Source organism: Branchiostoma floridae, chromosome 18 (assembly GCF_000003815.2).
Source record: "Branchiostoma floridae strain S238N-H82 chromosome 18, Bfl_VNyyK, whole genome shotgun sequence".
Classification (NCBI taxonomy): Eukaryota; Metazoa; Chordata; class Leptocardii; order Amphioxiformes; family Branchiostomatidae; genus Branchiostoma; species Branchiostoma floridae.
This window is the reverse complement of record NC_049996.1, coordinates 15,485,842-15,511,364: the sequence shown is the minus strand read 5'-3', so window position 1 is coordinate 15,511,364 and position 25,523 is coordinate 15,485,842. Positions and strand designations below refer to the sequence as shown.

Genomic DNA, 25,523 nt, shown 5'->3' with positions numbered 1-25,523 from the left:
TTGAAATGATGAGATTGTGAGGCCATCCTAAAGATTTGAAAGCTTGACAAGATGAAACAACTAGCTTGATTCTCAAATAATATACCATTGGCTCGCCCACGTAGGCGTCGCCAAAAAGCCATCATGTAATATCTAATGACTGAACACCTAAGTACTACACTGCCTTTATACAATGTCAAGTACAGAGATGAGGTAGCAATATACGTGATAATGAACAGAATCTTATGTAAATTGAATTATGCTTTAATAAACATAATGTAGTCAGGATCCATGTTATCAATATTTAATGTATTGGCAAAGTTAACAGAGTTAATATCTGTGTTTTTCTCCAAGCTTACATTACGCTATATCTTGCTTTATCACACATTGACAAATTTGTTTGTCAAGATGTAGTTTTAATGTCATCATAATTTGTATATTGTGAAAATCATATGATCATGAAAGCTTCCTTATCATTAAAAGGCCAAACTAGATGAATCAAATTGCCCGAATATCTCACAGTCAATATAATAATGACTGATAAGAGCATGTCAAAACCTACAAAATGTACAATCTATATGAAACTAGAGTTCGGCGACCTCATACCTCCATGAAAATTTAGAGCTTTTGTAAATTTTATGAAATTAATTAACATTAAAATAATTTATGCATGGTGTTGTTCATCATTGACTGATGTACACATGTCACAATAATAAAATTCCCATCATTAATCATAAGAGGTTTTGCAATTTGTACATAAATTATGCAAATAAGTTCCTCATTACCACATTTGGTTTCTGCTTATATTCCACCCATTATGATTAACAAGTGTTACATTTATTGAAGTCCAGTTATATTGCAAACAATGGAATTATACAATTTCCTCATTTATTATGCAAATTAATTCCTCATTTGCATAACATGCATATCATTATGGACATCTTTGCCCAAGCTACCTATCAAAACTTTATCCACGGGGCAATATCTATGCAATATTATCAGCAGTATCACCTAACTTTGTCACTTAGAAACCTTCATATGTATCTAGTAGAGTACTCATATATTCAGAGTGACAGTTCAGACTCGACTTAAAGGGTTGACAGGTAGATAGTTTTAAACACTTTGTACTTACCAGTTGGTCTTATCTTCAGTTCAAATAAACTCCTGCGGGAAAAAGGACCACCCTTGACATTCAAAGAGAGCAACAAACACCAACAAGAAAAGGCAACAAAATCGTATTTAAAGCCAGAGAATTTTCCTGCAGTGCACAGTTGTAACAGTGTATGTTATCTGGCCTAAAGGTCACCTCTGTGACCTCTAGACTGCATCGTCATATGCCACACGACCTCCTGTGACCTCCTGTACTAGAACCGGAAGTTAATGTCCTGCTGTTGGGATATGCCACCTGCAGGCGCTTGCCGAGTGACCTCTGGAATGCCATGGTGCTTCCTTACATATAGACTGTACACCAGATTTTTGGAGGAGAAGAATTTTCCTGATTGTTCATGTCGCATTATTTCCTCGAGATCATACCTTTGTCAAGTAATTTTGCCTCATCACATACATTGCGAATGATATGCAAAGAAGACCCTTATTTATTTGGATTCATTATTTCTTGCCACATCACATGCTGGAAAAAAATTCAGAAAAGTAATGTAACATGCCCCACTTAATTATGCAAACTACGTCGTGATCTAAATCTTTCCCGTGTCCATGTTCCAACAGACATAAATTACATGTGTTGCATTTATTGAAGTCGAGTTATGGATAACAATTGATTTATACAAATTCCTCATTGATTATGCAAATTAAGTCCTCATTTGCATAAAATGTATGTCATTATGAACATCTTTGCCTAAGCTACCAGGATACCTAAAATGATGGCAATCCGCCGTTCCTTTCAGCAGTTATCCTCTTCAGAAGTTTTTGACAAAAATGCCCCTGCTATCCCAAAACTAGCCGCTAGGGGCCCAAACTTATGTCGCTTCTTCCTGAGCACAAGAGCTATCTAACTGTCAAATATTGTGACCATAGTATGTTCAGAACACCTAGATAGCAAAACCGGAAGTTGCGCTGCAGTACCAAGGGGAGTCGCTAGGGGGCCCAAAATGTTTTCATTTCCAGCTTTCATCACACACTACCAACATACCAAGTATGAAACCAATCCACCCAACCGCTCTTGAGTTATTTTGTTTACACACACACAGAGAGAGAGAGAGACACAAACGCAGGGTAAACTAGAGTTCGGCGACCTCATACCTCCATTAGATATTTAGCTTTTGTAAATGTCATGCAATTAACTAATACATTAACATAATTTATGCATGGTGTTGTTCATCATTGAATGCCGTACAAATGATGAACAACACCATGCATAAATCATGTAAATAAGTTCCTCATTACCATATTTCGTATCTGCTTATATTTCTCCTATCATAATTAACATGCGTTACATTTATTGAAGCCCAGTTATTGAAAACAAAGGAATTATACAATAAATTAGGCAACTTAAGTCCTCATTTGCATAACATGTATATCATTATGAACATCTTTGCCTAAGGTACCCGCATGCCTAATATGATGCCAATCCGTCAATCCGCAGTTATCCTCTTTGGAATGTGTTGACAAAAACGCCACTGCAGTTCAAAAATTAAATGTTAGGGAGTTAAGACTTGCCCCACTTTGTTATGACGCTGTAAGCTATCTACCACCCAAAATGTCAAGGCCATATCACGTCCAGGACAAGAGTTTCATAGAAAAAACTGCTATTATAGAATATTCTCATTAATTATGCTAATGTGTTCCTATTTTGCATAATTAGTAATTCATTTTGTACAGCATTGTCTAAGGTACCTACATACCAAAAATCATGAAAATCCGTTGTTCCCTTCTTGAGTTATCGACTTCAGAAGTTTTTGACAAAAATGCCCCTGCTGTCCACAAACTAGTCGCTAGGGGGCCCAAATTTATGTCACATATTTCTGAGCACAGCAGCTATCTATCACTCAAAAATCGTGACCATAGCGTGTTCAGAACACGAGATAGCAAAACCGGAAGTTGCGCTGCAGTACCAAGGGAAGCCGCTAGAAGGCCCAAAATCTAATCATTTTCAGCTTTCAACACACCCTACCAACACACCAAGTATGAAACCAATCCACCCAACCGTTCTTGAGTTATCTTGTTTACACACACACAGACACACAGACGCAGGGTAAAATATAACTTCCATGACATTTCATGGAGGTAAATATAATCTCCATGACATTTCATGGAGGTAATTACTGAACTTAATCAATATATCAGTGCGCCAATGTCTCACCAAGACAAGACATACAATAGTACCATTGCATTTAAAGAAAATTAACAAAAGTAGAGTTGGGACTCTACGCTTGGTATTTTCTATGTAAGTTTGAGTGAGTTGCATCGTTTTGAAGTTGTACACAGAAGGTAACAACATGGAACCTCTGATAATAGAATGTAATTTAGCATTGTCTGACATATCATTAAGGTTAACATGATGACCAACTAAATCTGCAAGATTGCCGAATGTAAGTTCCACACAAGTGCACTTGACAACCATTCTTGTGTACAGTATTTCTAATGTAAAGTAATTTTAAAGTAACTCGTCGACTCTAGATATAACGCTTTCGAAAAAATGTTGGCAAAGGTAATTTTTGTCTTAATTAATATAATGAGGCGAAAATAACTGTCAAGAACCTCTCACATACACAACCCCCGCCATGCACAGTCGAACGAGAGTGTGTCCACAGTCAAATCTGTCAATGCCAATGTAAATCTGTCAATGCCATTGTAGATCTACTTGAAATTCTTTCACAAAGTACACGACACGCCTTTTCCGTAAAGGGGTAGAACGTCATTGCCCGACACAACAGGTGTTGAAAGATCATTTTAAGTTCAAAAGCACTTACTAGTAGGTCATAAGAAAGCTTGCCCGCGCTGCCTAACGCCATATGTCTTCCAGTGCACTACAAAAGTATTAAAGGTGAGCTTAAACGTCTATACTAAACGTGGCACAAAAAGTTTGCCATATTAACTTTGGCAGATCATATTTCCGTTGTTTCTGCATCAAGTTCATCGTATATCAATAGACAGCGTGTGTGATTGTCTTTCATATTGTATCAAACTCCATGTGATTATGAATTAGTGGAACGAGCACCAGGGCTGCTTACGTCAGTGGGTCACGTACCCCCCAAAAGTGCCCAAAGTTCCCTTTTTTCGTTCAACACTGTATCACCCTGCTGGTACGGGCGCGGGGTGTCATGGATTCAATCAATCATTTTTTTCTCATAACTCTTTGGTATACAGAACATCCAAGTTTATCTTTACGTATACATTTGAGTAGAGTATATGTGCCCTTTGGGCTGTTGGATGGCCGAATCAAGGTGTGGAGGCGTGAATGGGTCCCAAAAAAAATAGTGCTCGGATTTCGCTACTGTAGTACGACACTGCATTCAGTACATATTCTTTTATTGACATTGACTTGTGTACGACAGTATTGGGATAAACGAACAAGAATAAGTAATACACCGTTGTCAACGCCCATGAAGCGTCATTGGTCAACGTCTCGCATTATCAATTCCAAGTGGTTATTTGTTTCCCTGAATTCATCGTTAAGCGTTATGGAGAAATTCAAACGTGAGAGTTCGCCTGTTTGGGGCTCCCTCTGTTTTTTTTTTCATAAATTGTGCCTCTCAAAATGCAGGAAACTGCTATCCTCCATAGCAGGCTCTATGGTGCTTTTTTTTGCTCATAGTACACTTTTGCTGGTCATTTCTTTTTGTACTAGGTCGCTTGATCATTAGCCAATGTTTAAGAGACCCAATACAAAAAGATTTGCCAGCAAAAGTGTTTTATGAGCTGAAAAGAAAGACGGGGAGAAGGCCCCAGAGAGTACTGTAAGTTCATTTAAGTTCGCGAGATTTTTAAGTTCGCGTATTTCGCTGAGACCTCTGCTTCGCGAAGTCATCAACTCGCGAACATGCATGTTCAATTATATCGTCCCCCTTCCCCCGTGTACACTATTTGATATGCACTAGATTTCCGACGGTTTCTAGCGAGGACCAATCAGATGACTGCTAGCAGGTCACTGACCGCCGTCGACAATTAGCCAATGGCAGCCTAGTTACGGGCTAATTGCACCTCTTGTAGCCATCTACTTTCATGTAAATGTCCTACACTCAACCCAAGCGCATTTGAGTTGCTGTTTTGAGTTCTTCCGTACGTCTAGATCGATCAGCTTGAATATAGTTAACTTTGAAAGTTGGATGATCAAAAAGCGGAGGGACTGTAGAGATGAAGTTTTACACTTTCAATGGTGCTGCGCTCGCGCTAATGGAGCGGTCGCTACGCGCCCGTTGCGACAACTGTGGAACGTCGAACTATGTTTGTGTCAAGAAGCTACAGAAGCCTCCACAACGTGTAAAAATTGTGACGAGGAAGTGACTTGGGTTAGCTCTAAGAATGGACACAGATAAATGATCAATGTGATTTTATTGAATTATTGAATTTAGTAGAATTAAAAGTACAGTAGACCCTTCTCTTCCGCCATAAGTCACAGGTACTTTTGTGATGAGCCGGCTGTAAGGCCTCGTTATAAAGAGGTCACCGATAAGTTAGTATTAGCACTTGTATTGTTATAATCAAATGTACTGTATCCATATTTCCTAAGAAGTTGTATACTTACCTATGTTGAGCCAGTAGATGTACTAAATAGTACACGGTCATAATATTGCATGCTATCATGCATGCATTTTGCAATGATATGTGTAAAGTTTTGGGCTAATGTAACATGTGTCACATTTTACATTGTTGTTATTTCTGTAAAATATATAGTAAAAACAGCACGTAGTTCTACAACTCAGAACTTGGATCTTGTAATAAGGTAAAAAGACGTCTCTAAAGACCCATGTGCAACGGCTGTAGTAAGTTGATTCTTCAGTCCGTACTTCTATTCTATATATTACCAGTATTTAAAGGGACCAGCTCACAAAAATACATGCTGCAAACTAAAGAAATCCCTAGAAAGATTTCCTTTGTAATGTATTGACGGTATTTAACAGCTCGTAATCGACGGACAATAGGTGTGAAACACTCCTCCCTGACCCCCGCGTGCCACCGGTCTGGTGTTAATTGGTTACTCCGCATTTGAAAGAACCGGCTTCATGGGCGTTGACCTCGCTAGAAATCTACTGAATAACATTTAGAGCTAGGCCCCCTCCCCACACCCTCCGTCCAAAAGATCCAGTCTCTGAAACTACGTGTTATGATAGCAACTTATACCAATGACAAGACTCAATTGATAACAGAATATTTATTCTTTTCAAACCGAAATAAAAGTTGATTTAACCCATATACGATACATGGAGTCATTTATTGTATTAGAAATGTGCCACTGGCGACCGGAGGAAACATGTCGGCTTTATTTACTAACAAAACGTACGTACACGCCGTGACATGGCTGTGATAACAATTTACTTTGTACATTATCCTAGTTTAACTAGTTACAAACAAAACAAAAAACAAACCGAGTAGTACTGGTCTTTACAAATACAAGTAATGGCTATGGAATTACAGCAACTAAGATTTACAACAATAAAAAGCGGGGAAATTTTCACGACTAGAAACGTGGCAACAAAACTCCGCTTACATGTCGAAAAAAAGACATTCGTTTCATAATTCTGAGTTAGAACTGCTGTAAATATAGGAGGGATAAACTCTTCACCTTCTTGTGTACAATTTGTGTCCACAAATTACGCTGAAATTTTAAAACTTAGCGCCGTCTTTCACGCCGAAAATATTTCAAAATGGCGCCCGCGTCGCTTGTGTTTGGCGTGGGTATCCCGTCAGCCTATGCGGCAAATGTGATTGCGACATATCAGAGGTCATTGGCCCTGTTGCGTTCCGTGCGCTATCGTCAAATCACGGCCCAAACAGGCCGAAATGAGCCAACAATGAGACAATGGCTTGGTAGAAACACATTTTTTATTTGAGTACACCAACTTTAGACATTCTTTGAAGGGTAACTATGAACTCTAAGGCGTAAATGGCACCTTTGACGGCATGGCTGGTGTTGCGGTGTGAGTGGGAGGGGGGCACTCGCTACCGTCACAGTACCGGATCGGAACTTTTGAAAAATAATTGAAACACCCGCTCGCGAACTCAAAGATCTCGCGAACTCCCGATTTGCTCAAACTCGCGAAATTAAGTGCTCGCGAACATAAATGAACTTACAGTATTTATGGAGGCTAGTTGTGGCCTTTGTTGAACACCTTTTGTGTCAGGTAATTATGTTTTACCTGGACGCCTAACCTTCGAATCTTCAAAATAGCTCGCCACGCCTCACGGACAAGGCGTGCCATAAGTGTATTTACTCGCTACACCCCAGGAAGAGGTTACGCTCCGGCTGTTTTTTATGCAAGTTTGCTCAAGTTAAATCACATTTTTATCACATTCAAATTCATCAAATTTAATGCAACAAACCTCGAGATTGTTATGAAAGGGGGCGGGGAGTTTCCAATTTTCAAACTTGAATTTTTCATAAGAACTGCTTGAAGATACAAGCATTTTCAAAAAAAGATTAAGAGAAATATTAACTTTGTTTCTTGAGATTGATTATTTTAGATTAACTGAAGAAAAAAAATTGATTTTTTTTCGCTGCTAAATATCGACCTTTTCTCTTACGAGTCGTCTAAAAGTTTTAAATTATATAAGGAGAACCATTAACGTTGTTTGGTTTACAGAGAAATTGGTACTCGCCTTGATAACTGTACCTATGCGCCTACGTTACAAACACTAAAGCGAATGTCGTTGTCGTACTAGGGGTATGTGATTGAGATTAAAACTATCTTATACATTGTATATATATGTCAGGGTAGAGATCTGGTAGAATCGGCGATTCAGTACCGGTAGAGATCGCAACCGGGATTTCTGCCGACAGAAACTCCGATCGGGATCTGTACCGACAGAGATCCCGATCTGAGTCTCTACCGACAGAAATCGCGATCTCTACCGATAGAATTGCCGATTCTACCAGATCGGAGTCTGTACCCTGGCAGATATATCCAGCAGTAAGGATTGATTGAACTAGATGTTAACTTTTGCTTACGAATGACACACGAGACACCCCAACGTAGTGTGTTAAATGATTATGGGTAATAAGACCTCCTTCGCACGTCAGAACGCCAGGCCTAACACAAAAGGTTTCCTAACTGAACTGAACTAATTGAACCGCCTTTGAACTACGCGGACAACAAGCAAACAGTTCTTTTGTATTTCAGACATCGCCTGTACAAAGCATGACGCTGTTTTCATGGGTGTGCGTCTTACATAAGGAGCCAATTTGTTCTGGTATATTCATTCCAACCTTGGACCTGAAGTCATTTTAAGCCACGAAGAACTTCCACCCAGAGCTAATTAAGTACGAGATATCTGACGCCCCATCTTCAACACATCTTTGGAGGTGCAACACCGGTGAGTGACTGAATTAATGGTATCTTCTGTTACGTCTATGAAGTGAAGACTTCAAATATTCAAATACAATTCAATCTCTACAACTGGATGAAAAACGGAGATTTACTTCAGGACGTTTCGAGTGACACTAGACGGCGATCGCGCTGCGATGTCACTGCGATCTATACAGGATATGTGTAATCTTCACCTTCACATAGGGTATATCATACAAAACGTAAAAGTGTGACTGAGAAGACAACAAAACACACAAGGTGAAAAAAATCGTTTCTTTTCTGTAGAATTCGTTGAGCGATCTGTCTAATTTTAGGCTGCATAGAGAGCGCGGCGAGAGCGCCGTCCTGGTGGAAAGGGGGTATTAGCATATTGTCTTACCCTTAGACCAAGGAGCTTTTTCCTTGCTTAGACCCATCCAAACATGATTTACATATGAGTGACAATTACATACGTTCCTTGAATGAACAAGTGGTGAGATTGACATGTTCAACCATTGTTTTTAGTTATATGTACTTGAATTGTCCTGCCAGTTCACTCTAGTGACGCTGAAGAAGGTTTCTTTTATCCAGTTGTAAAGACTGAAGGGTATTTTCCGTTGTGTACTTGTAAAGTTAACGGGAGGGGGCCATACTTCGACAGGGGTCCAAATTTCGACAGGTTTTAAAAATCATTGTTGCGAAGAAATGCATAGATGCCTGCACATGAGAAGTACAACTAGCTGTAGACTAAACCTTGTTGTAAATAACTACAAAGGCGGGGTATGTGTCGAAGTTAGCAAGTCCCACAGATAACGATTGAAAAACTTGCACAAGTTTGACGCCTTCCGTGCAAGTTGACGAGCGAACGTATCGAGACCATGGCCCGGGGAACTCTTGAATAATTCTTCGCAAAATATGACATGTGAAAAAATACCACCACACATAGAAATGATGTTTATTAGCCTTCAGAAAAATAATACCTGTGTTCTGTTCTGCCTTTAACTGGGTTGGATAAATGGAGCTAAAATGATGCCACAATGTTCACGCAGTCGGGGCCCCGCCATTTTACTATCACGCACGAAGGCGGGCGAGTGATGCTCAACACGTTGAACTCAGGCAACCCGTCCGTCGAGCGACAAACATTCAAGAAAAATCGATCCCTACCGACTAAAAAATCCTGTAGCCATTGCTGCTGCCAAAAGACAGGATGAAAAGGCAATCAAGGAAGCTGAAAAGCGAAAATGGCATCACAGTCCAACGTAACAATGCGTTGCCGTTTTGCGGCAAGTTGGTCTCACCGTGAGAGGTAAACGTTTTAACACACCGTATTTGAATAAGTCGCGTAATACAAAATATGGCCCATATTTGGTACAAAAAATATAATGAAGACTTTTAGTGCTATTCTATTTGCATAAGTTGTTTAAAAATGCACGGCGATGGTCTGGTTGTTACTATGTCGGAGTTTGGACCCCTTTTTTGTGTTGGAACGTTCTGCTAGGACGCAAGCCTAAAACCTGCTGTAAGTTTCGTGCGCTGTCAAAGTACAGTGCGGATCGCTACTGTTAAATGAAATATACATCTGTACAGCTTCAATAACAGTTATATGGATGCATACAAGATCTTAACTTGTTTTTTATGAGTTCACTGTAAAATGTACATTGACAAAAGCAATACGCATCCACTTAGAACGGGACGGTCGAAGTATGGCCCCCTCCCGTTAATGTTTTGTTTTCTTTGAATCAGGCACTTTCCACAAAGAAGTGCGTTTACGAAGTGATCCGTTTAAGAGTTATGTTGCTGTCGATGATGTTTAGATACTCAGATATAAAAGTTGCTACAAGATGTTAAATAAGTAGTGTTCAAGTTTTAAATGGCACATGAAGTTATCACCACCTTTTCTAGTGTTTTGTACACTGCTGACCCCATTTCTGAATGTTATTTTAGCGTTACCACATTCAAAAGCTCATACAACTGTACTTATAATGTAAATATGTATGCATATAGATATCTGATATTACAATGTATGATATTATATGCTACAACTACATTATAACTGATAAATTACTTTGCCTATAATTTTGTAATGTCCTGGAAACAATTTTGGCTGCCACAATGGGACACTTTTTATCTTTGATCAAATAAACCATTATCATTATTATCATCACTATCATTATCATTTATGAAAAGGGTTGGACCGGTAGTAAACGGATGGCTCCCAGGCTATGTGTTTCCCTAAAATGTGCCTCTGAAAATGCAGGAAATTGCAAGGGTCAAGCGTGTTCAACAAAGGCCACGACTAGCCTCCATAGCAGGCTCTCTGGGGCCTTTTGACCCAGTACAAAAGAAATGGCCAGCAAAAAAGGCCCCAGAGAGCCTGCTATGGAGGCTAGTCGTGGCCTTTGTTCAACACCCTCGACAGTCAGACAGGAAAATATTCTGCCTGGGTGCCTAACAAAATAGCTCGCTACGCCTCACGGAAAAGGCGTGCCCTCCAAACAGATGACAGGCTCCGGCAGTTTTTTTACACTGTGACTGAACAGAGTATTGTTAACGGTTTTTTCGGTGAGCGTTCGTACCTATAGGCTATATCTCTATGTTCCGTTTGCTGCATTCTTATGTGGTTTGGCATGTCGCCTGTAGACCGGCGTGAAATGATGCACGTTCCTTTCTTTTGGCCGTAGCTGTTGTTATAATCGAGATAATAATTTCAGGATTCCCCCCTATATTTTCGGTATTGTGGAACAGGCAATGTTGTTTCGGCGTTTGGTAACCAGGTTATCTCCAAGCAGATAGGGTTACTAAGGTCATCTGTCTCGCCAGTTGTTTCAGTGAACAGATGTCGTTTTCTCCTGAAACGGCTAACACCGTAGAGCATCTGTCTGGGGTATCCATGTCAATTTTGAAGATGATAATTAACTGTATTTATGTACTTGAGCGTTTGGGACCTGATGTGTTTTATTCCGTTTGTGCTATTAGATGTTCGTGCTGCGCCTGGTATGTGCTTGGTTTTATTATATAGCTGGTTGCCGTTTGTCCCCTTATTATACATGTACATGTGGTATCAAGAGTATTTTGAAGGTTTCTTTGCAGTGAGCGTTGACCTATATCTGTTTGTTTCGTTTGCCGCATTCGTATGTGGCTTTGCACCTCGCCAGTACACCGGTGTGAAATGATGCACGTTCGTTTCTGTTTGCCGTAGCTGTTGTTATAATCGATGTGATGATGCCAGAATTGACCCCTATATCTGCGATATTTTGGAACTGGCATCGGTGTTTCGGCCATTGGTAATACGGTTATATGATTTCCAGCGTCGTACGATTTTTCACAAGTGTCTCTTCTGAATAGCCCCCTGAACGCGTTCGTCCACCAAACGTGGACCTATCTGTTGAATACCTTCCTATAATGTCTTTCACTGTAAGAAAAATAAATTAAAAGAGACCATGACAACATGAGTTTTACAAGCAATGGTTCAAATCAAGTACTGGTATGGTTATCTTGGCCTGCTTGCCGACTCTACGAGTCAGGCTTTTTCGAAGATCGTACATGTATTGTGATATGCCCTCAACCAAAAATGCTATCATACAAAAATCATATCATAAGCATTATATCATATATTTCCGATTCATAGAGTCTGCTTTTCTGTTCGAGTTGTCCCCATGGTTACGGTTATGGTAAACTGACCCAAGACCGGCGAGAGCTGAGATGTAATCTGATTATACGTCGCTACCCTCCGAAATACAATGGCGTTTTCCCTAGAAACCGCAAGGTGGCAGTTCTTCACAGTAAAAGCAAACACAACATCCGGGCACTGACCCTCCCATCATCCTCTTTCCCGAAACTGCCCTTCTTCGAAGCGGTTTGTGGTATCGTTTTGTCTCTCGCTTCGGTGGTATTTTTCCTACCTTAGCGGGACTTTTTCTGTCCTTTGTAGTTCACAGTAGGTTCTTGAGACTTCATAGTCTCTTCAGGTCGCTTTTGTGACTTTGGAACTGTTGTTTTACATCACTATTCACCTTTTGCTGTTTTTCTTTCACAGCGTTTCTTTTCAGGCTCACGTGCTAGACGGACATGTTCGAACATGCCCTGTTCATCGTGTCTAGCGGTGATGATCAAAGTGATGATCCCAACCACGTCTACGGACCATGGTTGGAATCTGTACCCTCCTGTATCTTGTGCAGGCAGGGAGGCGTGACTCTTCCCACTGGCTGGGTTGTCACGCCTGAGTCTTTACGCAATCCTCTGTCCTTCGTGGCAGCAGGTTTCCTGCGAGCAGTACCAGTGCTTGTCCGCCGCCACTTTGTTGCCGGCAGGCCTTCTTGAAGCACCCCCGCTGTTTTCCTATTACAGCGGGGCCAGGTACTGGGGTTTTATGACCCAATCGCCTGTTGAACACTTGTCTTGGAACGTGTTCACGAAGTTTAGCCGTCTCATGACTGACTTGAGACCGGCATGCCGTAGTTCAGTCCCGTCAGTTTCACGTGCGTGGGTTTTTTCGTTTCAGACGATAAACGTTCGAGGCGCGGTTTGCGTCCTCCACGTTATAAGCCCAGTTGCCCACTGAGAACATACTCAGGGGTGTGGTACACGAAGGCCAAGGACCAGTCGGTCATGCGCCTCCTCCAGATTCGGAAATGTTTTCCGAGAATGTGGAGTACTCCGGTGCTATTACTGAACAGGTAAGTAGTCAGACTATTCTGTACTGGAGAGGCCTTTCACTTTCCTTTTAGACCTCACCAAACCTGAACACAGGGAATGTTGTTTTCCCCTGGAGTTCTGGGTTGGTTTATGAAGAAAGGCTTCACACCTGGAACGAGGATTTCCTCGCTGATAAACCGTATCTTTTGACGGTTCTCAGGTGTAGGCGGTCTCCGCCTCATCTCATAGCCGGTATTGAAAGCGAAATGGCGGTCTGTGTAACAAACTTTTTTAGCTATGCATGCCGCATAGCATGACGATTCGCTCCGGCTTAAACAATAAAGGCACTGCTTTGCAGGCCTTACAGTCCATTTTGAAGGTCATTGACCTCTGGCAACCTCATTGACTCGTTCATGAGGATGGATTTCCTTGCGAACAGGCAAGGGCCATGAATGACAGGTAGGACCACGAATGGCCACCTGAATTTTGCGGGACATTTGAACGTTTGGGGTTTTGCCCCCATGTCACCCAAATCAGACGCTTCGTGCATGATTGGGTTAAATATAGGTTCTAGTGTCTGGCTAACTACAGTCAAAGACACAAATGATCACCTGACCAAAGCTAGCTGTAGCTAGTTTTGGGGACTTGCTATTCCCCAGAGGATAGCAGTCCGTAAGGCACCCAAGACGCCGATCGACAGGACTGGTATAACAGTCCGTTGGCCACAGTAACGCCTAACCGTGTGTTTTTTTGGGCGTGGATGCGGGGAGAAATCCCTTTCCTTCCGTGGCTGCTACAGGCCGGAAGGGTGTAAGGGACACCGCAGTTGGTAGGCAATAAGTAATTGCCTCGCCTCTTGTGCTTGAGCCCAGGTCGCTCTTTGTGTGTGGTACCTTGCTGCCCCAGCTACAAGTAGATTTGAGGGATTTCTTGTTCCCTCTTGTGGACAAACATCTGTTCAGACCCATGGGTACTGGGCGTTGTGTTGTCAGCTCGAGATGGACCGTTGTTTCATCTCTCAAGGCGACTCCGTCTTTTTGTCCCTCCAGAGGAGGTGACAAGGCCAGAAGTATGACTTGTGGCTTGTTTTCGCTTCAGCGGAATTGGGATCTCCTTAGAGAATCCTCCAATCGGGGACCAAATTTTGGCCCCGTTTTTGGTTTTATGGTTCCAAAGAAAGATGGAACTTGGCGTCTAGTCATAGTTTCAGACCTCTGAAACAGTAGGGTGTTTTCAGAACACGTGAACTGGAGAACATCAAGGACGTGATGTCCCTCCTAAGTGAGGATGACTGGTTGGTATACCTGGACATCAAGGTTGCCTTTTTATTATCACACCAGTCACTTAGAAACTCCTGTTGTTTCTTTTCAGAAACAGTTGGGGAGTTTTTTCAAGTAAAGTGTCCCAGGGTCCTCTGGCGCTCCTAGGACATATGCGGTTTTTAAACCAGTAGTTGGTGCCATCCGATTCAAAGAGATTCGGATGACTTGATGACTTGCTGAATCAGGCTCGTCTCGGGCAAAGCGTCTCCAGTACCTGCAAACGTGTTCGTTGTATGACGCATGATGTGGGTTTCCTGATCTTTTGGGAAAGTCCCAATTGATCTCAACCCAGCAGTTATCTTCCTGGATGGAAGTAAATCATTTGTCTTCTTGTGACCTTATCTCTTCCTCAAGAGAAAAAGGTGAAGGTTTACAAGACTTGTACCTTCTTGCCTCATGTGTCTCTTTGGCACTTTGCCGAAGTGATAGGGCGCATGGCTGTAGCGTCAGCGGTGGTCTTACATGCTACGCTCTTTCACTGGAGCTTGTAGAATGGTCTAAACGAGGCTCTGAAAGAGACTCGTCTGTGGGACACCGAAGTTGTGTTGTCCCCAGAAGCTCCCTCGGGACTAGCTACCGGGTCAACTTGCTTGCCACGGTGGAGTAGTCGAGACTTTTGGGCGAGTCCGGTAGTTTAACTATCACAACGGACGACTCGCTTCAAGTCCGAGGAGCAGTTTTGCGGTGGACGCAGGACGAGAAAACGGTTCCTCTCTTCAAGAGAGAGACACGTATTAGCGAGCTATTTTTAGAGCTCGCTACAACGTTTACTCGACCAAACCTGCTTTGTAAGCAACAGTCAAGTCCACCTCAGGCTTATACATACGTCAGCAGTGGCGTACATATGTAGGCAAGGAAGTTGTTTTGCCAACTTCTATGCCAGACAGCCATAGCTTTGTGGTAGTGTGCCTTTTTAGGCAATGGTTTGGTGTTTTCATCGGAACCCTTGCTGGGTCCGATTTCCGAGGCCGACATGGCGCCCGGAGTGTTTCCAAGACCAAAACCAGTGGAGCTTTTCGCCCACTCCTTTTCCGCCAAGCGTATGCTTCAGTTCTACCAAAGGTCGATCTGTTCGCATCCAGGCTGAAATACAGCTGCGTTTGGCACTCTGTGCCTAGAACCAGAGGCGTGGAAGATCGACACTTTCAGTTGCAGGGGACAACTTGAGAGTGTACGGGATTCCACCTTTCTGCCTCCTCTCGAGTTATACGTTCTTATGAGAAATTTGCCTCGATCAGGCGAAATCTATGGCCATAGCTTTGGCCATCTCAACCGTGCTTTCTGTTCCTACAGGAAGTCTGGTATGAGATCTACTGTCTTTTCCAGTGGAACAAGACGGTGTTCCTCTTCCGGGCCAGAGGAAGTTCATCCTCGTTAGAGGTTACTCAGACCAACAGCCCGGATAGTGTCAGACAAGCTCTGATCACTGCGGGTTTGTCGTCTGAGGCGCGCCGGCGGCACCTGTAGCGTGTGCTGCGCCGCAAGACTGTGTTCACAGAAACAGTATCAGGCAGCCTGGAGTGCGAGACTAGGGCATTGGATCCGTCTAAGGCGACGGTCATGGAGGTCACTGATTACCTCTTGTGCCTTAATCAAGGGGGTCTTTTTTATAAGACCATAAATGTTCATGGCTCTGCGATTTTCTCAACTCGTCTGATCACAGACGGAGTCCAGTCAGAACAACACTGGTCTGACTGGAGAGCCTTTAACTTTAAGCGGGTGTATCTAGCATACACGCGTGACCCTCCAAGACTGAGGTACTGAGTCTTGGGACGTGGGTACGATTCTGAGATTCCTTCAGACTTGGGAGCCATTAGGTCCCTGAATTTGAAACAGCTCTCGCTTAAGCCAATCTTGCAATTGATGGCTTTGTAATCTGCTGACAGATGTTGGACTTTGGCGTCCTTGTATCTCATGCTGTACGAGAGTTTGTTTCCAGAGTTGTTTTGTTCATATGGAACTAACAAATCTGATAGGCTGACTCAGCCTTACAGAGAGATCGTTGTTCGATTGCACCCAGATCTTAGAGAGATCTTGTGTGGTGAGACATATCTTACCTAAGGAGAAGTCACTCCTTTCCTAAGATCTTAGTGAGATCTTATGTGTGGTGAGGCATTTCTTACCTAAGGAGAAGTCAATCTCCTATCAGACTAAGGGGTTTCTTCTTTTAGGCTGATAACCCAGTGGTGTCGGCCTTTTGGGCCAGTTGGCTGAAAGATGTTGGATCTTTCAGGCTTTGACACCAGTCTATTCAATGCTCATCCTCACCACAGCACCGCTGCTTCTGCATCGGTGCGCAGAGGTTTTTCCTTGAAGGATTTGTGAAAGCTGACAGACTGGGTGTCAGTCAGAACTTTCTAAGTTGTTGTCGGCCAGAGGCCGAGTCCGTTTGGGCAGAGCACACTTATCTCAGTTATAACTTATAAGTGGCAAGACTGTACCCTTCGGGCACTACAGTCGGTTAGCTCTGCCTTTGCATCCGGCACTTACAGCTGTAAAATTGGGGGATGAGACAGAAGCATCCTTCGATAGCAGCTGGATGACACTGGAGGGAGGTGTGACTCTTAGAGGTCTAGTCTCCTGCTCCCATGGGGGCTTGGTGAGCCCAACAAGGTTTTAACCTTCTTGGTGAGTCTCAGTCTACCTCCTTCTCGCGGCTTTAAAGTCGCCATTGTATTTCGGAGGGTAGCGACGTATAAATGAAAGTTATCATACCTACCTGATTAGATAACTACAGTTATACTAGCTACCCGGAGAAATACAATGTCCCACCCTCTTTATTTAGCCCGACCCAGGCTCGAGTGAGGTAGTTCGACTCGGGTCGTTTCGGGAAAAGAGGATGATGGGAGGGTCAGTGCCCGGATGTTGTGTTTGCTTTTACTGTGAAGAACTGCCACCTTGCGGTTTCTAGGGAAAACGCCATTGTATTTCTCCGGGTAGCTAGTATAACTGTAGTTATCTAACCAGGTAGGTATGATAACTTTCATTTATGAACCCGCATGTATGTAGTCTGCGATTGACGCAGGTACGCTCTTCTGACCTTATCGTACGATGTACTACGCGCTCTGTGACCACGGCTTTATACACGTCATAGCTAGCACATAAAAATAAGCACTGTATATGCAGATAACATGCACCGGACTTAACATAAGTACACAACTAAACAGATCACGACAACAACGTGACCACGTGCCCCGGGAAACCACCCGTTCTAAACAGCTACATACCCAATCCGGGTCTACCGAAAGTGCGAAAAGGAACGAAAAGGAACGAAAAGGAACGAAAAGCTTTTCGCACTTTCGGTACTTTCCTTTTCGTTCCTTTTCGTTCCTATCCAATCTTTTCGTTCCTTTTCGTTCTTTTCGCACTTTCGGTACTTTCCTTTTCGTTCCTTTTCGTTCCTTTTCGCACTTTCGGTACTTTCCTTTTCGTTCCTTTTCGTTCCTTTTCGTTCCTTTTCGCTCCTTTTCGTTCCTTTTCGTTCCTTTTCGCTCCTTTTCGTTCCTTTTCGTTCCTTTTCGCTCCTTTTCGTTCCTTTTCGTTCCTTTTCGCACTTTCGGTACACCGCCCAATCCAGCAACGCGGACGCACACCAAACGGACAAACAAAACAAACAAGAGTTCGTAGACCTCAGGCCTGCATGAAATGTATTAGGTGTCTGTAGACCTATTGTGTATTTTTTTTTCCCTTTTCGCCCCTGGTTGCGTGGTTGGAAAAGTGAGATTTTTACCGTGTTGGTTGTGCACCATGCAAAAGTCTGAAATTCCATTTTCGGAATGTGTAAGTTTGGGCATGGATGAACATTATTTATTTTGGATTTCTTAAGCATGTTACCAACCACAGTACCTTAAAGTTATTGAGACGACTTTTCCTACCTTTTTTGGTCTCAGATGGCCCATGTAGTTATTCTGTCATATATGATATATTCAGTACTGATATTTCAATGTACTGACCTAATGCAGCTGCTAAATCTCCTTATTGTACCAATGATATTCATTAAAGATTTATTTCTGGAGTGTTATATCACTTGACACTCGAAGGTTATTTGCATAATTTGACAAATTATATTTTTACAGTAGTTCCACAGACAATATGAATAGTGGTAGCCCCATCCAGCAGCATTAGGGTGGTATGATATTTTATTCAATCCGTCCAACTTAAACCTAAATCTCTTGAAGTACCTACCGTAAGCCAAATTTTACAGCAGAATTTACTATTCAAAATGTCCTTGTCAATCCCATTCATAGATAGCAAGCTGCTGGCAACATTAAAAAGTTCAGAAAGCTGTTGTAGTCAGAGTGAACGCCCAGCAAACATCCCCCAGAATCAATGAGCAGAGAGGGGGAAACAATTTCATCATATTTTTGCAGTGACAAAATGCAACAAAAGATACCAAATTTAAAACAGAACAAAGCCTCTACCACTTAACCCTGCCCGTACTATAGATTAAGCAGGCCCAAAAATCAAGCGAATATGACTAGCCCCAAACTACAAATTACCTGCATACAATACGGAAATGGCATCCCCAAAGAAACTACAAGAAACACAGGAAAAATCATACACATACCTTTGTCTTACACTCAAGCTCTATACATTTCTCCTCCACTTTAGAAAGTTGTATCTTCTGCTGATTGCCAAACAGGGTAAAGGAACTTGTACCAGAACTTTAAACTCAGTTCTACACAGCTCTCAAATTCAGTCAAAACACCACAAACTCGGACTAAGAAGCAAACTTAAACTGTACCTAACAAATACAGCAACAGATACTAGACTAAATTCATCATCTGGCAGGTCAGACACTGTTGATACAAAGTAACCTGATACATTGAAGGTAGCACACTGCCACTGCAGCACAACAGATTATGGTTCTACATGTAAACCCAACTGTCATCTGTTTTCACATCCAAGCAGATATTTGGGGGGATGCCCCGACCACACGAAAACAGGGTCAACCTATACAGTATCAAGTTCAAGCACTAGGAGGCCCAAAATCAAACCTGACCACCAGGACACAAGCACCAAGTCATGTACCAAATAGCAACACAATGGCACCTTGCGTTCCGGAGATACAGCGCACGCCCCGTGTCCGCACAAAAGGTAACCTGGAATGTCAAGTTCAAGCACCAAGGGCGCCAAAATCAAAATTGAGAATTATTCAGCCACCGCCAACACATGTGCCAAATATCATCGCGCCCGCACCAACCGTTCAGAAGATATAACTCCGGAAAACCCCCTCCCGGACACAAAATTCGACCTGCCGTGTCAAGTTCGATCGACAAGGCCCAAAGTCAATCCTAGGCAACAGGCAACAACTCCCCAACCATGCACCAAAAATCGTCGCAATGGCGCGTATCGTTCCGGACACACAGCGCCAAAAGTGCCCAAAAAACACAAAAAATGCCACCTTCAATGTCAAGTTCAAGCGCCAGGAGGCCCAAAATCAAACCGGAGTGTCAAGCTACCACCCCCAACCCACGTACCAAAAAGTGTTGTGCTCGCACCATCCGTTCTTGAGATACGGCGCCCTAAAGCCCGGCCAGCTTCCAAAAATTCCCACGCCCGTGAAAATCATACCTGCATTACATGCAGGCAATAACATCAAGGATATTACCTCCTTAACCTACAACATGTAAAAATCTATATTAAGTCACAGAGATTGTTACCTACGGTCACTTGTTAATGTTTTTAGGCGTTTTTATCGGGCTTTCAATTTTGTACCGTTTTGTTGATGTTGATGGCTACGAGTGCGTTTACTTGATCCATGTCATTTCCACCCCCATGAAGTTAACAGTTATATCATAGACGGTAGGCCATCGAGTTTTTGTTGAAATCAGTATTAGTTTGCTGTAATAAATAAAAATCCGACTCTATTGAACTAAAGGTGTGTAGTTGTTCCACCATGGGATTCGATGGCCCATCGCCTTTGGTCAAACCAGCCACGTTGAAAACTATTCTCACGTAAAAGCCGATAAGTCACAGGTCCACCATAGAACCGTGGTTCTAACTCACTTTTCCTGTTGTCACCCCTGTTGGTAACGCTCTTGACGGATAGCATTTCCTACCCAGTCATTTTTATGTAGTTAGTGAAATAAGCCTCCTTGGCAGCTCATCGGTTCGAGCAGGGCTTCGCGAACGCGTTCGAGGGTCTTTGAGGCAAATGCGAAACTGTTCTACTCCCGTCGGCCTTTGCACGAACTATCCCCATGAACGACACCGCAGACCAGACCGAGGTCGGCGTAACGTTACATAGTGCGTCTTTCAAGTTCAGCGTGCTTGTTTATTATTTGATTCAATGAACTGAGTACGAGTAACTGAGTGCGGTTGTACTGTAAACAGTGTGTGTTGAGTATATAACGGAGGGTCCCATAACTTAGAACGTAAATTTACAAGTTCGACATCGTTTTGTATCAATGTCGGGTGTGTGAAAATTGTTGCGTGTTTACTAATGATAAACGGGAGTGGTGGTGTTTGGGGATTTTCCGTTCAGGAGTTTATTTTACATCGGCCAAGCACGATTTACACCCTGAATCTCAGTCGGTGAAAACAGACAAATGTTGTTATGAATATAACGTTCCATATCGTTCCATTCTAAATAGGGTACCCTAACTTAGTACTACAAATACCTCTGTCTCTCTTTGACTTGTTGGAACAATTTTGAGAAAAAAGAACGAAGAATTTTGTGTCAACTAACTCCAGCTTCCCTCTGGTACCTAATTTTTGACCGTGCGTAAGTCACCGCCGATGCGAGGCCCGATGTAACTTAGCGACTGTTGACGCCGCGTGTTGCATTCCAAGCCATGTCAACGTTGACGATCTGTTGCTTCGTATGGCGATGAGAGTAAATACTTCATTTCACGTCAATGGCTCCTAAGTATGAACTCAATGCCACAAATTTGTCACAAGAACGCCCCAAAGTCTCATGCTAGCGTGGCAACACCGGAAACTAAATATGATGACTTCTGTAGTCTGATAGGCACCGCAACGTCTGTAGCAAATCCCTTGCTTATTCCAGTCAGTTCAGTAAAAAGTCGTGATAGATTTTAAACCATATTCAACATTTTTTGGAGACCGCTAGTTGTGTTTTAACCTGTTTATTTTTGGACAGAAAAGTTGAAATTTACTTTCAACGATGTTCACGTTATGATGCATTCAGCGACTTACATATCGTCAGATCGGGCCGGTCGCGCCGACTTCAAAGCCTGTCAATCTTCAAGTTGCGGACTTTATGAGAGTCTAAGGTTTCGTGCAGACATATTTGCTACATCAAAATGCCCCGTCGCATGGCGACTTGTGTATCTTTAGCCGGCCACCGGAAATTTTCCAATCTCAAGTTTACACGACGTACCTCAAACTAGATTAAAAGCAATTTTACCATTTTGCAAGCCCCACCTGACTTTTGTAAAGCGAAACCAGAGATGCTGCACTGTTTAGATACATTCGAACCGCGGTCAACGGATTGACCGTGACGTAACTTGGGGAGGGCGTTCGACTCCGCGATTACTTCATTATTTCAGGTCAGTTTAATTGCCAGATTAAATCATCAAGACCCACGTTTTTTGTGTTTTTGTATAGCTTTATGTCTCATGTGTAAAACAATTTAATTTGCATTGTGATTGTTTCGTAAGTTTAATGTAAGATACCACACCACGCAGTGACCTTGCTTCGAACGTAGCCATTTCTAATGCTCAAATTTCCTTGGTGACGCAAAAATCGGTTACTGTACGCAATCCCGCGTTTCATCCAGACGGCAGCTCTGTGCATTAAGTTGAGTTCTTCACGATTTTATTCAACACAGTAGATAAAAACAAACACGGCTCTCTTCTGCATAATAAGACAAAGTAAAACTCGTTCTAAGTTATGGTACCGTCTAAGTTATGGGACCCTCCGTTATGTACAAAAAAAGCAACAGCGATTTCGACAAAAACTCGATGGCCTATATCGCCCATGGTTATATCGCCAGCAAGCCCAGGGGTGCCTTAGCATTTGCACGAACCCTATGAGATTCGTACGAACATTATGTGATACGCACGAATCACTATGTGAAAACGCACGAACCTTATAAAAATCACACGAATCACTATGCGAAAACGTACGAATCTTGTGTGATACGCACGAATCACTATGTGACACACACGAACCTTATGCGATTTGCACGAACCTTATGCGAAAACTCTGTGCGAAACCGACCGACCACCGCCGGCTCACGAGACATTACGTCTTTTGCATAAGGTTCGTGCATGTAGGAAAGTTTCGACATTCCAGCGGTTGTCGTGTGTACGCGTTTCTTTAGTCCTTCAGCAGTGTTGTGGCAGTTAGAAATGGCATGATTATGTTGTTTCACCAGTCATATTTGGGAGACTTCTTATTACCCACAGAAGTGTACTGTAATTGAAACCAAAAAATCTCCGGCAGTTCCAGTAAACTGAGGCCATAACACAAAACATAACACAGGGCCTAACACAAAAGGTTAGTAATACCTAACTGACATCGGCACTGTCTTTGAACTGCGTGAACAACGAGCTAACAGTTCTTTTGAACTTCAGACATCGCCTATACAAAGAATTCAGGTTACCATGACCATGTGTTGCTTTGCATAAATGCAAGACGCTGTTTTTATGGGTGTGGGTGTTATATAAGGAGCCATTTTCTTCTGATTTCTCCATTCCAACCTTGAACCTGAAGGCATTTTTATCCACTAAAGGGTTCCAGTCAGAGGCAAGCACGAGATATTTGACGCCCCATCTTCAACACATCTTTAGAGGTACCACAGCGATGAGTGAATGAATGAATGGCATTTTTTGTTACGTCTATGACCTGAAATATTCAAATACCATTCAATCTCTACAAATGGATAAGAAAACAACTGTCACTTCTTTAGCACATGGCCTAACCATAGGAACTATCTAAACATGATTTATATATGAGTGACAATTACATGCGTGCCTTTTGAGTTAGTAGTGAGATTGACATCATCAGCCTTTTTTTTCTAGTTGTATGTGTTCTATGTAACTGTTATATGCATCGAATTGTCCTGCCAGTTCATTCTAGAGACGCTCAAGAAGAGTGATGGATGTCACTCGAAATGTCCGGAAGTAATTTCCCGGGTTTCTTTTATCCAGTTGTAACGTTAGAGACTGAAGGGCATTTTCTGTTGTGTACGTGTAAAGTTAATGTTTTGTTTACTTCGAATCAGGCATTGAAAAATTGCGTTTGTTTCGCGATCAGTTCAAGTGTTGTGTTGATGTCGATGATGTTTAGATATCCAGGTAGAATATTACCTTATAAGAAATGTGTAGAAAAGTTCGCAAGGTCTACAGGTCTACATTGCTTCTCGGAGGGTTCTCAAGAGCAACTACATATTAGGCTCGCTACCTGGTACTATCCTGCACCTGGGGAGTAACGTATGCGTATATGGTGTGTTAACTGGCACCTATATGGCACCTCTTTACCTGAAGATGTTATACCTCGAAAGTCGATACTATATGGTTCGATGCAAACAAGCCATTGAAATGAAAAAGACACATTTTTGAGGAAAAAGACGGAGCTATCGCGAATGTATAAATCATCACCATCTACGGTACGGAATAAGTCAGCTACATATTTTCTATTTGTGCAGGAAACATTTCCAAAGCACTAACAAAAACACAAGTGAATAATACATTTGTAGTTTCTTATTAGAAAGACTAACTAAGCGCAAGTTCATATACCTGTTGCGAAAAGCTACAAAAACACTGGTAAAGTACCAGTCTTAAGAAACACGGGTAAAACACCTGATAGAGTTTCTAAATACTAGAAAAACAGTCATATTGGAGGTGAAGATACCCATAGCCTAGGTGCATATAACAAAATGTGCGATATTCCAATGAATACCTTATCTACATAACTAATACAGACATTTCATACTTCTTTTGTGGTCAATTCATGGTAGAGGCTTCATATTCATATACAATGAAATACATCTTATGTCGAGACTCAAATAGATGCAATAATGGGAATACAAGGACCAAACCCTCCTTGTCCGAAACAACTTCAACTGTCTTATCAACATGTAATTACGTTAATATTAATACTATGGATGGAGTTATGTTTAAGACTCGTGTACTTATATCATTCTGAAACTGCATTTTGTGATTTATACCAATCAACTTCTAAAATGTCATGTAAACCCGTTTTGGGGGGGGGGGGGCGAAATCGCTAAAGGTGGCGAGATAGGGGGCGAGATCACTAGCCGGGGAGGGCGAGAACGGGGAAGCGATTTCATGATTTTTGGTATGTAGATAGCCCAAGTAACAATGTACCTAACGGAATACTTATTATGCAAATCAGCAACTAATTTGCATAATTAATGAGGAAAGTTTATTAATCCAGTGCATTTCATGATAGAACTTTCAAACTTCACATATTTAGATTTCACATATATAGATGAGAAAGAGAGAAATACCAATGCATATAAATTATGCAAATGACGGCATCATTTGCATAATTAATGAGAAAATATGAACGTGTTGACGGATCGTCATGATTTTTGGTATGTAGATAGCCAAAGGGAAGACTTACACGATAGATTGCTAATTATGCAAATCGACAGCTAATTTGCATAATTAATGAGGAAATATGAACGTGTTGACGGATCGTCATGATTTTTGGTGTGTAGATAGCCTAAGTAAAAACTTACATAATGGGATACTAATTATGCAAGTAACAGCTAAATTGCATAATTAATGAGGAAAGTTGATAAATCCACTGCATTCCGTGATAGTACTTTCAAACTTGTCACATATGTAACTGAGAAAGATGGCAGAGAGTAAGAGGGGTATGTTTGCGTCCGCTAACGTCTTTTCTTGAACTGCAGGAGCCGGTTTAGTTTCCTACTTTGAAAGAGAATAGTTAAGAAGGGATGAAAGGATCATCATGATTTTTGGTATGCTGATAGCTTAAGTGATGCTTGATACAATTTAATATTATTATGTAAATAAGGATCTTGAAAATTTGTATAAGCAATGGCGAAATGTTACTCCAGGCATATAAGATAAAATGTAATGAGTAACATATTTATGTCTACAGACATCATTCTACATAACAAACCTGGTTTATTTGGCAAAGGTATGTGTTCGTGGAACTCTAG

General features: G+C 42.0%; 1 protein-coding gene across 2 annotated transcripts in view; it reads right to left on the bottom strand.

Moving 5' to 3' along the window:
• The window catches only part of LOC118405381, a 56,978-nt gene that overhangs the window by 24,970 nt on the left and 6,485 nt on the right, over positions 1-25,523 (bottom strand). The gene's annotated exons all lie outside the window — the stretch shown is intronic.